Below are 16,204 nucleotides of genomic sequence, written 5' to 3' on the forward strand. Positions count from 1 at the left end.
CCCTTCTTCTTTCCACTTCAGTTTTATTTTTTAATGAACAATGACTTGCAATGTGTAGATGTGGAAGGGACGTTTGTCTCCAGTTAGAAATATATGAGGTCACCCACACAGTTCTCTTCCACAGCTGTGCTCTTGGTAAGGGTAACAGTGGAAGGGAGCAGGGCACACCCTACTTCTGACACTGGATATGGTTGTTAAGGAGAGATGTGGATTCTTAGAAGCATGGTGCTGGAGAAGCTGTGGATTGAAACCATTCTCTCCCATCAGAGATCCAACCTTGTAAGGTTAGACAGGCGATAATTCCCTGAGCAATTGTTTGGGAGCTGGTGAGTGGGAACTGTAACAGTAGCAAGAGGGAGGCAGGTGTTTGATGGCACAGGAGAGGATGCTGATGAGTGACAGGGAAAGTGGAAATCTCTGCTCAGATGTGAGAATGGAATTAGGAGCCAGGTTGCAAAAGCAAAATGGAGATGGACAAGGGCTCCGCTCACATACGAGTGAGGAGGAGCCAGCATCACAATGAAAGCAGTTCACTGGAGGCCTGGAAAATGAAAGGTGGTCGTCACTGGCGAGTCTCTTCATGAGCTAGGGACTGTGTTGTACAAATAAAGTCTGCATTTTTGCAAAACCAATTTCTTTTTTTTTCCTGTACTAGTAGAGGTATCAGCTAATATAGTAGTGTATGAGTATTTATAAATTATCAGATACTGAAAAAATACAACCTAGCCTGAGCATCCTCAAACAGATAATCTATGACCCAAAATCCAAAGTATAATGGGTGCCTATAGGAGGTCAAGTATGGAAAACTCCATACCTATAGTCAGAATGCAGGTACACAAAAATATATAAATGACCTTCAGGCTTTGTGGGTAAGCTACCTGTGTATTACAAGTAAATTTCAGTTCGGGTATTGGCTTCATTGCCAAGATATCTCAGGATGCAAATATTCTAAAACTGTAAAAGCAAAATTTGTAATCTTGAATACATCTAAACATTTGAGATGAGAGCTTTATCTGGACATACCTACCCTGTAGTTTACAGGAGCTTGGCTCGCATACCTTGTTGTGGTATGAAAATTATAGAGAACTCAACAAAGTATTTTTCTGGAGTCTTGGAGGACACACAGCAAGGACATTGTGGAGCATATCAAAGACAAACTTCTTGAAAACTATTTAAAATTGTGTTTCCTTGTGAAGTGTTATCGACTCAAGGTGTGTCACATTTTTGAAATACCAGGCTAGTAGGAAGCGAAGTGACTTGATCTTCTCTTGGGCTCTGTGAAACTCCAGGAAAATCCACTTCTCTCCAGCTATACCTCTCTCCTCTGGACCCTTTGCATTTGGTCAGTTGCTGTGCAGAATTCTAAGTCATATTTCTTCCTACATAGACATCTAGATGGGGAGAAGAGGAAGGAGAAGCTGTACTCAAGCTTGGAGGCTGTGTTCTATGAAACCTGAGGACTTTGTGCCTTGAATAGCATACTTACATCTCCTGTTTAATATTAGCCTTATTTACTGATTAATTTGATGGGACTCAAGGATCAGAAGATGTCCTGGATTCCTCACCCTTATTATAGTAGATGTGATTGATTTAGGATAAATGGAGTTATGATGATGGTGTGAAGAATAATTCTAATGCCTCAGGCAAACTTACATACTATTCATAGATTTCCTTACTCTTGCCTCATAAATTTCTTTGTCAAATGCTCTCTTGAGAAAGCAAACGTAGTATTCATTAAGCCCCGAAGTTTCACTAAATACTATGAGAGAGCTAAAGGAATAGACTACAGGGAAAAGCAGAGATGAACATCCCCTTTCTTTGATTCTTAGGGATCTATTCATAAATACAACAGGTAAGTCAGTTAATGGTATCAATGTAGTATAGCAGGCATCACAAAACAGATTCGTTATTTTGGGCAGAAACCTGGTCAGGATGGAGAGTTGAAAGGAAATAGGATGCAGATGGTATGAAGGAGTCTCTGTGTGTGGAGACTTGAGTGAGGACGGAGATGGGAGACCAGAGAACGTTTCTTAGACCAAAGGACAAGTAGGAAGCTGAAATGAATCCAGGGCAGGCAAAGGAGAGTCCAGGCTAAGATGGGAGTGAGAAAGGGTACTGCAGAGTTATAGGATACTGGGCCGAGCAGGTGAACTCGACTTCTCAGCACAGAGTTGGAGATTGGGTTGGGTGAAGGGTGAACTGGAGTGGAGAAGGACCCATTCGGTGAAGAGTTTTGATCGCAAAGCCAATGACTTCGACTTTTCCCCTGGCAGCTCTGGAATGCCGCCAGAGGCTTTCAGGTCCATGAGCAGCATGATAAGGAAAGAGTGTTGGAGAATATACTCTCCCGTGGAATAACAATCTAAGCATTGGGAGTCATTTAGGATTTTGTGTTTCTGATGCATGAATTGAATTTTGTACATAGTTGACAGATAGACTGTTCCATGTTCTCCTTGATAAAGTGGCCTCTCCAAGAACAAGTCAATAATAAAGAAATATATATATATATATATATATATATATATATATATATATGATTTTAACATTTAGAGAGGAAATCCAGGGTGACACATCAAGTCTAAAAGCATCCACAGGAAATCTGATGTTTTAAGCAGAGTGGTCATGTAAAACGCTGGCTTATGGCTTGAGTGAATGCAATCAGAGAATTTCGTAGCTGTGAGTCACAGTGGGGTTGGTCCTTAAAGTCTTCCCTTCATAGTAAATGTGTGGCATGGGGAAATAGGTTTACATTTTAGTTCTTATGGTACATGTGATTGCATTTGAGGAATGGATAGAAAATCTCTTTATTCGCAAGTTGGAGCAGTGGATGATATTGAGTGTAAGTACATACACATTCAAATTCCATCCTCGGGTGTATTAATAGAGTGATGTATGTGCTTATATAGCCAAATATTGATAAATTCACAACCCCATTTCAATCAAAAACATAGTAATGAAATTCAGTGTGTTTTCTGGTAAAAAAAAAAAAAGTCATCATTATAGATGGCCGAGTAACGTCTTATGATTTTTATCAATAATAGTTCATTGACAGAAGGAAGAACAGATTTACTCATTTTTTGCTGTTTCCCACTGACACGTTTCCCCGTATTTCCTTTTATCATAAACTTTCAACTATACATGTGGTGACCAGGCTCTGCCAGGAACACACTGCCCTTGCTCACGCTGTTGAGTTAACTGTACTTTCCTGCACACTTGGATTGAAGGCACCAGCTAGTGACAAAGATGACACTCACAGCTTCGGTGGAAGGTCAGGCCCTGGAACTTTCCCAGCGCCTCTGAAATGGCTGTGTCAGGATAGCTTCTCACCCTGATTCTTCCCTCCCCGTTCATTAATGTGCATACAGGTGCCAGGTCCTCCTCTGTGGTGTTGAATTGTCACCTTGGCTCTTGTTTTGGGTTTTTCCAGATGTTTCCCCTCAGCTGCTCCATTCTCTCTTTGAGCATGTTCCTTTCTCAGAGGGGAACTTGAGGGCAAGTGATAGCCTCTCTCTTCCCTTTTCTCCACACACTGGCATCTTTAGGTGTCTTCTTGGAAATACAATGTTCAGTTTCTGTGGCCATCTCCCTAGAATGTGAATGGTTGTTTGAGGCCTGAATAAAAGAAAGAAAAAAAATTGAAATTGCAGAACAATCTTTTTTTTTTCATCTGAGAAAAAATAGAGAGAGACATATGGCAATGTTGCCAGCATAGACACACTGGAATTGTTCATTTATGATTTCCAAAGTGATTTTATCTCACCTCCAAATTTAACTCCTGAACTGAAGTGTTTCCTTCAGCACTTTAACTTCTGGCAGAATCAGCAAACAAAAGAGCCGTTGCACCAGGGTAATTTCTGTACTCTGTGCTTCCTGCTGGGGCAAACAGGGATGCTCGGCAGCTTCCTCCTCTGCGAGGACAGAATCCAAAGCTCACCTCTCCTTGGTCAAGGCTTCCTCAGAGAAACCTGTCTACTGGTGTTTTCAGAAAGACACTTCTCAGGCGGTTGCGAGTTGCAACTAAGATTTAAAATCTGAAAGCAGAACCGCGCCGGTACCTGAAGATTTAAGAAATGGTCCTGAGAAAATTGTCTTTAACATACTGACCATCCTGTACTTTGACATAGCGAGAGTCTCATTTCAATAAGAAAATCATTCATTCCGACTGTAAGACTTACAGTCCATAGTTGTGAGTAGAGTGAATACAGTTGTTCCACATTTTTCTACAAACATTTGTGTAAGAGAAACATTTTCCCTTTTGGCTAAAAATGGTTTTACATGTAGCTTTTTTATATGCCGAATTTAGATCTAGAAACTCAATATATATGTATATATATACATATATGTATATATGTGTGTGTGTACACATGCATACATATATATATATGCTATATATATTACATTTCCCTTATGACTAAACTTTTTTACTTTTTGTCTTTTTCTCTTTATTTACAAGGCTATTAGGGGCTTGGAAGATGGATCATTAATAAAGACTACTGGTTGTTCCTGTAGAGGACCTGGGTTTAATCCCCAACACCCCATGGCAGCTCAAAGCCATTTGTAACTCTAGTTACAGGTGATCTAAAGCCCTGTTCTGGTACCAAGTCTGCACATAGTGCACATACACACACAAACAGACAGACATATACATAAAATGTAAATAAATAAATACTAAAGAAATAAAACCAGGTGTGCACACAACAATAGATTAATATCCATAGTATGCTTCTTATATCAATCTTTTGCTGCAAAAGTGTCAGATGAGTCTTAGGTAAAAGAGAAAATCTGGTTCTATGCAATAAAAGCCGTCATTCAGCTGTGTGCGCTAAAGGGTGGATATAGTTAAATAGCAGAGCCCTTGCCTAAGCCCTTGCAAGGCCTATGGTTCAACCCCCAGCGTTGTAAGAAAACAAGTGTGCAAACCACACATCTGTGAGCAGTTAGAGGTGTGTCGGTAATTCAGAGTTGGCGTGTGTTGTCTGTTTGCTGGAATCTCTGGATCTTGCTGGACTCAGTTCCTTCTGTATCTCGCAGTGGCTAAGGCTGGGGCTGTGTTTAGCCTTTTACTCTAGACCTCTGCTCCCTGTTTGTCTCCTTGACGGTCAGCTTTCCTGATCTTCATGTATTACAAATCCACCTACTGAATTCTTTGTTCTATGTCTAGAAGAAAACATTTGAATTCTTTTTGGGTTTTGCTTTTTAAACTGAAGAGACATTTCTATTGTGCCAAGGAAAGGTTTAATGTGAACATCTCTGTAGCAGGATCAGTTACTCACCAGGGTCAGATCACATTACATATTTAAACCTCTCATCCCCTGTGACACTGTGATGTCACAGTCAACAAATGTGAGGAGTATTTGGGGAAGAAATGGAACAGTGTCTAAAAGATCAATAGGATGAGAGACTGGTCCATTTGTGAGGGAAACTCTGACAAAACAAACAAAGCTCCCTCCCCGATTCTCCATGGTGTGTGTAGTTACTCAGTGTATTGAATGCCCTTACGATCCTGTGTGTAGTTACTCAGTGTATTGCATGCCCTTACAATCCTGTGTGTAGTTACTCGGTGTAATGCATGCCCTTACGATCCTGTGTGTAGTTACTCAGTGTAATGCATGCCCTTACGATCCTGTGTGTAGTTACTCAGTGTAATGCATGTCCTTACAATCCTGTGTGTAGTTACTCAGTGTATTGAATGCCCTTACGATCCTGTGTGTAGTTACTCGATGTAATGCATGTCCTTACGATCCTGTGTGTAGTTACTCGGTGTAATGCATGCCCTTACGATCCTGTGTGTAGTTACTCAGTGTAATGCATGTCCTTACGATCCTGTGTGTAGTTACTCAGTGCATTGAATGCCCTTACGATCCTGTGTGTAGTTACTCGGTGTAATGCATGTCCTTACGATCCTGTGTGTAGTTACTCAGTGCATTGAATGCCCTTACGATCCTGTGTGTAGTTACTCGGTGTAATGCATGCCCTTACGATCCTGTGTGTAGTTACTCGGTGTAATGCATGTCCTTACGATCCTGTGTGTAGTTACTCAGTGCATTGAATGCCCTTACGATCCTGTGTGTAGTTACTCGGTGTAATGCATGCCCTTACGATCCTGTGTGTAGTTACTCGGTGTAATGCATGTCCTTAGAAGAGTTACTCAGTGCATTGAATGCCCTTACGATCCTGTGTGTAGTTACTCAGTGCATTGAATGCCCTTACGATCCTGTGTGTAGTTACTCGGTGTAATGCATGTCCTTAGAAGAGTTACTCAGTGCATTGAATGCCCTTAGGATCCTTGAAAGTTTTCAAAGCACTTTATGAGCTAAACGCTAAGCACTGGGGTGGGTCCGTTGGTGGTGCAATAGGAAGCCTGAAGTACTGAATTCAGATTCAGTGTAGACTGTGCTCTGGAGAGCATTAAGAAAGCGGAAGCTGCTATCCTACTTGTTAAAGGGAATCCAATTGTACTTTGTTCTGCCTAGATGTCTAGGTTCTGTCTTTACATACAGTTGAGATTCATTGAGACTCGGTTATGTCTTTGGATACAGATAAAAAAGTCATAAAAAGTAAACGTTTTACAGCCTAATGGAGTGGATCTGAGTTCTGGCCCCACTTGGTCATCAATTGATAGATCACTTAAACTTATGCTTTGATAATAATTCTGTTGTCAGGGAATGATTGGGGAGATTAAATGAGATGGTGTATATAGACACAATAAAGTTGTACTTGGTACAGTGTTGGCAGTCAATGTGTATAGATTAGTTCACAAATTGATGTAAAGTGAGTTATATTCAAATCAAAAACATAAAAGACCTAGCTTTATTGTTATTCTTATTGGATTATCAGATACATGGATCCAGCATTTTATTCTTTTATGAACAATCTATAGTTCTTGAGTTATAGAGTTATAGTCAATAAGATAGGAGCAAATGAATAGTTAGACAGTCTTAGCCTTTTCCAAAGCAATAGTAATAATAATAATAATAATAATAATAATAATAATAATGCAATAACACTTTCACCGCCTTTCTGGAATAAATCTTTTGCTTCCCTCCTAGAAGACTAGTTCATATAAAGGAAGCCCTGGGAAAAGAAAGTATCTCCACCTAGCAGTGCAGGTTCAGAAGAAATAACCAGTCCCTCAACATGGCAGCAGTTCGTGCCATGACTAACTGGGCTGGGGCTACGATCCTGAGCCTTGACATTAGGGGGCCATTTATGAAATTGTGTCCCCTGAAGTCACCCTATTGGGATGTCCTTCTAGACATCACCATGGTTACAAAAGAGCATTAAGAAGCCTTTTCTTTCTTGCAAGGGATCTTTAGATTCCTATGTTTTTATGGGTCCCACCTTTGGGATTACAGAACTGGATGTTTACTTGCGATCCTAAGAATGTTGTAGTTTCTGTTGCAAGCTCTTGTTCCAAAGAAACTGGTACAGACATGAGAAACTGGTACAGGCATGAGAAACTGGTACAGACATGGGAAGAAACTGGTACAGATACAGATCACAGCCCCGAGAAAGGTGCGTGCTGATGCCGAATGAGGAGCCCCACTACCAATGAAATCCTCAGGCAGCAGCTTTGTGGAGATCATCAGATCCATTTTTAGACTTCCACATTTTCGCTAACTCTGTGCTCTCCATAAGGACATAGTTTTCAACTGCATTTATCAGCTTTTACTTTCTACAATTTGCTAAAGTATCAGTCCTGGAATTCCCCTGCCTTGCAAAAACGAATTTAAGATTTTTTTTTTTTTTGAAGTTTTGCTGACTGTGTCTTATGGCACAGGACTGAAACTTTACCTGCTTAATTGGCAGGTTAAACTTTATGAGTTTCTGGTACCCTGGTGATACATGACTATTAAAACTTGCAGGTGGTTCAGGGCAGAGAGATGTAAGTTCCAGTGCTAGTAATACATCACAAAAGTGTGTGTTTCTTCACGTCACTGTTGTGAAAACGGAGACTTTAATACTCTTTCTTGCACAATATAAGCTGATTAGAGAATCTTTATGGATCTCAACTATGCGTCTCTTTTTCATAGAAATGAGGAAAGTATAATGCTTATAGACAGAAGTGTAAAAAATATAATTGGCCCGGTGTTACCTTTTTGAGACTAGGGGTTTAGTGACCATCTGCATGCACCTCCGACTTGCACAAACTGCCTCTTGGAAACAGGGCTTCTGTCACAGAAAATGCTGTAAATCTGACATTTTATGCTTTCTTCAGAAGGCACATTTGCTTCATTACGCTTATGTCATATTTAAGTGTTAGCACATTTCCTTTTGGAGTGTATCTTTTCATCAGGAAATGGAAATGCCTACTGCGGCTAGTGGTGTATACCACATAGCAACTCGGTTTGCCGGGGAAAGTGATGTGATTGCAACTCATTAGAAGCTGTATTTTCCATGTTTACCAGTGGTTTTCAGACCCCAAACCTCTTGCAAATACTGACTGAGTTGGCCACCGTCTCCACCTTAGGAGCTCTCTGTAATCAGGGCTGTGGCTAATTGGAGCATGGAGAGACATTAAAATGAATTAGTTTTAATTAAGAGAAGGAAGATGAATAATAGTTCTTTTTCTTTACAACTTTAAATTCAACATTCTTTTTAGCTTCTCTATGGGAGAAGATGTCTGTTAAGCTGTAATCTTCAAATAGGACTTTAGAATACATTACAATTTTGTTTTTTTATTCCCTTGGTAACCATATGGTGATTTAGTTTGAAGGTAATATATCCATTTTTACATGTTGCTGAGAAAGTGAACAATCTTCAAACTCATGGTTCAAAAATACATTTTAATTGGTTGCCTATAATCTGAATGAGGAGGCATCCGGGACATAGGAGAGAGGAATGAAGAGACGGAGGATGGGCAGCATGCTGTGTGGGAGCTGAGGCCCAGGCCTTTGAGGCAGGTCAGAGCTAGCAAAAAAGGAACAGTGAACTTGGCCAGACAATGTCTACTGGGGCTTTGAATGTCTCCAGATCCTTGCCAATCAGGAACACACAGAATTCAAAAAATCTTTTTGAGTGTTATTCTTGTATACAAGCACATACATACACACACACATTGTTATATATGTGGCTGTGTTACTATGCATACTTACATGCACTATTTATAAATATGTTCACATCGATATTCATATATGTTTATATTATATTAATATGAATATATACACATACTATTTATAATTATATCCCTGATAATAGTGATATATGCTTATGCTAATGCTAATACATTTACATGTGTTAATACACAGGCATATACACTCCATTTGTATAAATGTGTATGGTAGTATACGTACATATACACTGTTTAAACATGTTTAAATAATATATACACAACATTTGCATAAATGTAAACACACCTATACAACTATATATACATATGGGTTAATAATACATATATACTTACTATTTATTCAATATTTACGTCCATGTTCATTTATATTTACACATTCATACATTTGTTTGTACTAACATGCATGCATCCACTGTTTTTCATATAAATGCTAATATACATATACATGCATTAGATAATAAAGTAGCTTATATTGTAATGACTATGAATGCATCTATGACTTATAAACTGAGTTCAGCTGGGACGTCTCATTTCCAGTCTGTGACACTGCGTACTGTCAGCATGCAGCAATAGTCTTTGTCTCCTCTGCTTTTCTTTCTTCTCTAAGAAAATACTGTCTCAGAAATTGGCAATTCCACCTCAAAGAACTAATTCAAACTTGAAGACAAAAAAGTGGTGACTCATCAAAGAAGAATGTTAGGTTATTTTGTTCTGGTGGAGTACAGCAGATGGAACTAGAGGCCTTTGTCAAGGCTCCCACCTGAATTTTCCATATAACATTCTTAGCATGAAAATTGTCCTAGGAAAATAAAAGGGATAAATGTAAGCTCCACAAAAGACTCACAGTTTGGGTGAAGAGAATGTGACAGTAATTTGATTTTATAGGCATTATGTAAAAAAAAAATAACCAGCTTTTACGGTATTATAATCCAGTCAAGGAAGTATTTGGGAATCAACGTATGCTTTTGGCAACTGTTTCACGGCAAATGAACGGGTGTTAAGCTGCTCAGCAAGGGAGCAGACTGCAGCACTTGCTTGGCACTCAGTGCTTCAGAGGCGCTAATAATAGTTCCAGCCTGAAAATCAGGTGCATCTGTGTAGCGCTGGTGACACCTACCTTAGGGAAGGATGCTAGGCAGCCCATACACTTGATGGGACTTCTTTTTTCATATTGATTTTAGGCCTCTAGCTAGGAAAAACAGTTATTTAAAGACATGCAGTATGGATATTTCTAAGCTCAAATAAGCAGGGTGTTCACTTCCTCAGTGGCTGTGACGCTGCTAAACGAAGCTGTGCAATGGACAGATAGAATATCTGGTTAGAGGAGGTGACGAAGGCAAGAGTTTCAGAGAGGGACGGTGTTGCATCTGGCTGTAGTGGAGGTGATGGTGATTGCTCCTGCTGTGGTGGCTGCCTTTGCACTCTGGCCTCAAAATCACGTACTTCCATCGCTTCCTGCTATTGGAATCTAACATCTTACCGTCTTAAACTTTAGGCTGAGACCTCATTTGGGTTTTGTGTAATCAACATATGGATCATGAAAAATCTGACAATAGTAAAAAGTTTCTGAATCTACAATGAAAATTTTTTTCACAGTTTAATGTATTGTGAATTCTAGGTGTTTCTTTCAGTGTTTGGCCAAGTAGCACTATACAGCTATATATAGACTTGGTTCTGAACATGTAACATTTTCACACCACCACTCAACACCAACAGATACTACACATGCAACGTGTTCACACCACCACCCACTAACAGATACTCTACATGCAATGTGTGTTCACACCACAACTCAATACCAACAGATACTACACATGCAACGTGTTCACACCACCACCCAACACCAACAGATACTACACACGCAACATGTGTTCACACCACCACTCAATACCAACAGATACTACACACGCAACATGTGTTCACACCACCACTCAATACCAACAGATACTACACACGCAACATGTGTTCACACCACCACTCAATACCAACAGATACTACACACGCAACATGTGTTCACACCACCACTCAATACCAACAGATACTACACACGCAACATGTGTTCACACCACCACTCAATACCAACAGATACTACACACGCAACATGTGTTCACACCACCACTCAATACCAACAGATACTACACATGCAACGTGTTCACACCACCACCCAACACCAACAGATACTACACATGCAACATGTGTTCACACCAACACTCACTACCAACAGATACTACACATGCAATGTGTTCACACTACCACCCAACACTAACAGATACTCTACATGCAATGTGTGTTCACACCACAACTCAATACCAACAGATACTACACGTGCAATGTGTTCACACCACTACCCAACACCACCAAACACAGCCTGGAACTCCTTCACTCCAAATTAAGATGGCAGCAATTACAGTTTGCAGTGCTGTTTATATTTACATATTGTTTATGTTTTATGAAAATAAAATGATTTGAATATAAAATATACATTTTAATTTTATTTTGGAGTTTATTTTTTGCTTTTATTGAGAATAGCCTTTTCCCCTCCCATAATGCAACCTGATACCCCTCCCAGCCCCTCCTCCCTTCCCATCTGGATCTGTTGCCCTTTCTGTCTTTCATTAGAAAAGAAACAGACTCCCGAAGGATAATAATAAAATACAATACAATAAGACAAAATAACACCTAATACATTGGAACAGGACAGAACAAACAGACAGAAGGAAAAGAGTCCAAGCAAAGGCGCATGAAGCATACCAATGCAGAGACCAACTCAGGAATCCCAATTTGCAGACTCAGGAATCACATAAAATCACTAAACTGGAAGCCATGTCATAAACACAAAGGACCAGAAACATAATAAGAGAGGAAAGATATATAAATAAAATAAAATGAATATAAGTCAACATTGAAAACAACAAATGCACCGACGTGGCAATATGAGATAAGGAACGTCCAATGATGCCATTGAACTTGTTTTCCATTGGCCATCTCCTGCCAAGCACGCAGCCCATTGGCTGTCTCCTGCCAAGCACGCAGCCCATTGGCCATCTCCTGCCAGGCACACAGCCTGGAATTGAGCGCAGTCTAGACTGCTAACAGTGGCAACTTCCAAGCCAGTATGATGTGTGGCTTCTACCTCAGCTGAGCGTACTTCTGTAGCCGATTTCTCTCCTGGAGTTAGATACCTAACTGTGATAAAAAGGCTAAATGAAAGCGTACTAAGTTCCATTCAGCTGAGACCACACAGGAGCACCTTCAGTCAGGTGGAAATGAGGAGGCCCGGAGGAAGAAATTACAAGTAGGTGAATGATGCTACTCAACCAAAGCCCAGTAGCCAGAGCGCTGTGACCAAGATATTAAAACACCCAAACGATTGTGAGACACCGTTCATCGACCTTTACTTTTAAAATGTATTTAAGTGAAAATTGAAACGTAACTGTCTTAAGCCAAAATTTCAGACCATTTTTGTAAAAGGAAGTGTTTTACTTACAGGTGTTTGACAACAGCGTGGCGGCTGCAGGGACCTTTTCATAATGTCTATAAAAGAACAGAAACCAGGAAAACAATCGTTTTGTGCTTCTTTGCTATCTTTGTCACCTCTTTCTCCTTTTTCAGTTTTATTTATTTTGACTGCAGAAAACTCTATGTTTAGTAAACCATTCATCTCAGTCAACTCCAAAGGGGTATTTTCCATTTTATATTTTATGCTATTTTAACTTACTAAACAGCATTAATAATTATATGTACCTGAAATGGAGTTATTTATAACAAGTGAATTACAAGGAAAAGAATGGACCCTGGATTCTTTTTTGCATCTTGTTATTTCTTTTACATTATCTGTTCTTTACTGAAGGCATTAACGTGTTATGTTATAAATAACTCAACAGTATATTAAAACATTTCTCTTTCATAAAGAAAAACTTTGTAAGGGTAGCCACAGATCCTTTTGGGGGAGTAAGTAACTAAGTAAATGTGCATTTTACCTGAAGAACTAAACATAGGTAAGCCAAGGCTGAGCTCAGCATTCTCTCACGAGAGCGATTTGTTCCTCTCATTGTTGTTATGAGGATGAAACAGAACAAAGAGATGGAAGTGTCAGAGTTTCCAGAAGGCTTCCATGGCAGCTGCCAGCTTGGCTTTGATGGCTCCTGAGCCCAGGTGTGAGAGCAGTGCAGGCTGGGATTAGGTCCCGAGAGGTTTATGGGTGCTGCTGAAGCGAACGGAGCAGACTTGCTAAGCAGTGGCTTCCTTTACAGTGGAAATATTTCAGTGTTTTCATACGCTGACTCTCCCTAAACTGATACAAGATGAACTATGTGAGTATCAGCCCCTTGGACATTCTAGTTGACGGAGAAAATGTGCCCTAAGCAGCCATGCATGGCACCCACAGCCTACCAACTGAGCATGCTACCTACAGCCTACCAACTGAGCATGGTACCTACAGCCTACCAACTGAGCATGGTACCAACAGCCTACCAACTGATCACGGCAACCACAGCCTACCAACTGAGCATGGTACCCACATCCTACCAACTGAGCATGGTACCTACAGCCTACCAACTGATCACGGCAACCACAGCCTACCAACTGAGCATGGTACCCACATCCTACCAACTGAGCATGGTACCTACAGCCTACCAACTGAGTATGGTACCTACAGCCTACCAACTGATCACGGCAACCACAGCCTACCAGCTGATCACAGCAACCACAGCCTACCAACTGATCATGGCAACCACAGTCTGTCACATAACTTTGTTTGTGTGACAATGATGGTGGATGTGCTAATTATTTATCTAATAAATGTATCATTTGAAACCCTCTTATTACTTTGTTCATCATGAAGAAGCCGAGTCTCACAGATACCAGTAAGAACTCGCTGTGCCCAGAGAAGGTCACCCTTAAGTTGACGTTTGAAGGTTAAGTTGACTGTGTGTGGGTGCCGGTGCCTCCAAGTGGGAAGATGAGGTTGGTGTTTCTCACTTTGAGCACTGACAGCATTCAGAATCTCCAAAGTGGATAAATGACTCTATCCCATGCTTTGCAAACTCTTATTATTTTGAGTTTTTATTTCGAGAGGAAATGATAAATCACATTCTCGTTAGCAAGAATATGCCAGAAAATGCTCATTAACATTACAAGCCTCCACCACTGACGTACAAGGTGCCTGCACAGGCAAAGGGCACAGCTTTCGAATGATGGTTGTTCTTGAATCTTGGTGCCTGCACCTGTACGTTACAGTCTCAGGTGGTGGCACCATGACTTTAGCCTGTTGTGAAGAATGAACCATTTTGCTGTTGTATGGAAATACCTGGTGCAGAGAAAAGGCCCTGCCAAGATAAACAAATCCATAAAGCCCAGAAGTTAGATAACTGGCTGGAATTGTTTGGAAGACCAGGCAAGCACCCGTGTTCTCATCCTAAATGCAGTCTTCCTGTACTTGGGAACTGAGTTGGGTTACTCAGGATGATTTATTTATCTTTCTGGATTTTTGATACAGAATCTGAGTTTGAGGGCTAGGACTCTGTATGCTCTGTGTGGTTGTTGTGATTTCAGAGATCTCAGTCTTCTCTTGTGTTACCCTGTGTGACTGCTAGAGCTCACAGCACCAGCATTTCACAGGCTCACCTCAGCTGTAAGAGCAGAATGTGTGTAAGACTTTCCAGGTTTGACATTTCGAACAGTGACCAAGTGCCTTTCTTGTTTATGGTTGGAGCTACAGCCTTGCGTTGGCAATAGTTCACGTTCTGCTTGTTCTGGTCATAATAATAACTCATAAAATCCATGCCCTAGGGTCAGCTAAGCATTTCTGGGAGTGTTCATTGATTTCTTCCTCTTTGTTTTTATTTTTCTCACTGACTCTACACGTTGTTAAGTCTCCAGCCTCTGGAAATAGCCGGGTCATCGTAGAGACAAGGGTGGGAAGGAGGGTGCCTGCTGTTCTAGGTCGCAGGTGTTAGTTGGAGAGAGGTTAAGTGAAGAAATAAGAACACTTCAGGTAGTAAGCGTGCTCAGAAGAGATGTGATAAAGCTATGCGAGACTGTTTCATATCGCGTAGCCCAAGATAGCTGTCAAGGGATGAGCCCGAGGTCACAGGTAGTGAAAAGAGAAGCTGATGGTGAGAACGTGGGAAGTCTGTATCATACCGCCCAGCCCTAAGCCTTGCTTTGCCTTCCCGCCACTGCTCAATCCCTCTGTTCTCCGTTTCCACATGCGTGCCCACCAACAGTGTTCTGAATGGAATCTACACTGGTTGGCGACTGTAGAAAGTCACCTCAGCCTATCCGTTATGCGATGCCCTCGTCATCATATCTCATAGAAGAATTGCACTAAACAATTTAATCTGTAGCGTGTTACTCAAGAAACAACTAAGTGTCAAAACAATTTCTTCCTAATCATTCATCTTAAAACATGTTAAAATGAGAAAAAAGAACATTTCTTTCAAAGAAGGAGATGAAAAAGAAGAAAAAAATCTCCTTGTTAGGAGGAAACCAGAGCAGCAGAGGAGAAAGTGAGAGGGGGGAAGGAGGGGGAGAGACAGACAGACAGAGACACAAAGAGGCAGAGAGCCACGGAGGTCAAGAGAGGAGGTAGGGTACCTTTTTATATCTGGGAAGATACAGAGACCCTTTCTCAAACAAAGTACCTTTGAAACCAGGAGACCGCCTACACATCGGTAGAGTGAAATTTCAGGGTGTAATTTCCTAAGTGATTTCTTCACTGGCTTCTTCATGGTTCAGGGTCATGGCTGACTGAGCTTACCTCTCAAGCAAACATTTAGCTCCCCATGAGCGGACTCTTAACCTCAGCTAGCCATGTGACTGGATGACTGGCTGCAGGGTGAATGCGGAAGATTAATGAGAGGCCTGAGAGGAAACAGCTTCTTGTGAGGACTGCACCAACCCCTGAACAGCCTGCTGTCCTTGTCTAGAGAGACCGCGTCCTGGCCCAACCCCAGAGGGGTCACAGTGGTTTCGGATCCACCCTTTCTGCCCTGCTTTCGGCCTGATCCTGCGACTGACAGCTTGCTGTTATCTGATTGTCTATTTTCAGTGGCTACTGTTGACCATGTGTTTCCTCAATGTAGCTAACGCAGGCGTCATTTTTCAAACTCTGCTCTCTCACACATTCTCCCA

General features: G+C 41.0%; 1 protein-coding gene across 19 annotated transcripts in view; it reads left to right on the forward strand.

Annotated features, from left to right (window-relative positions):
• Hdac9 (histone deacetylase 9) overlaps nucleotides 1-16,204 on the forward strand; it is an 834,213-nt gene that overhangs the window by 302,287 nt on the left and 515,722 nt on the right. The gene's annotated exons all lie outside the window — the stretch shown is intronic.

This window comes from Microtus pennsylvanicus, chromosome 14 (genome assembly GCF_037038515.1).
Source record: "Microtus pennsylvanicus isolate mMicPen1 chromosome 14, mMicPen1.hap1, whole genome shotgun sequence".
Lineage (NCBI taxonomy): Eukaryota > Metazoa > Chordata > Mammalia > Rodentia > Cricetidae > Microtus > Microtus pennsylvanicus.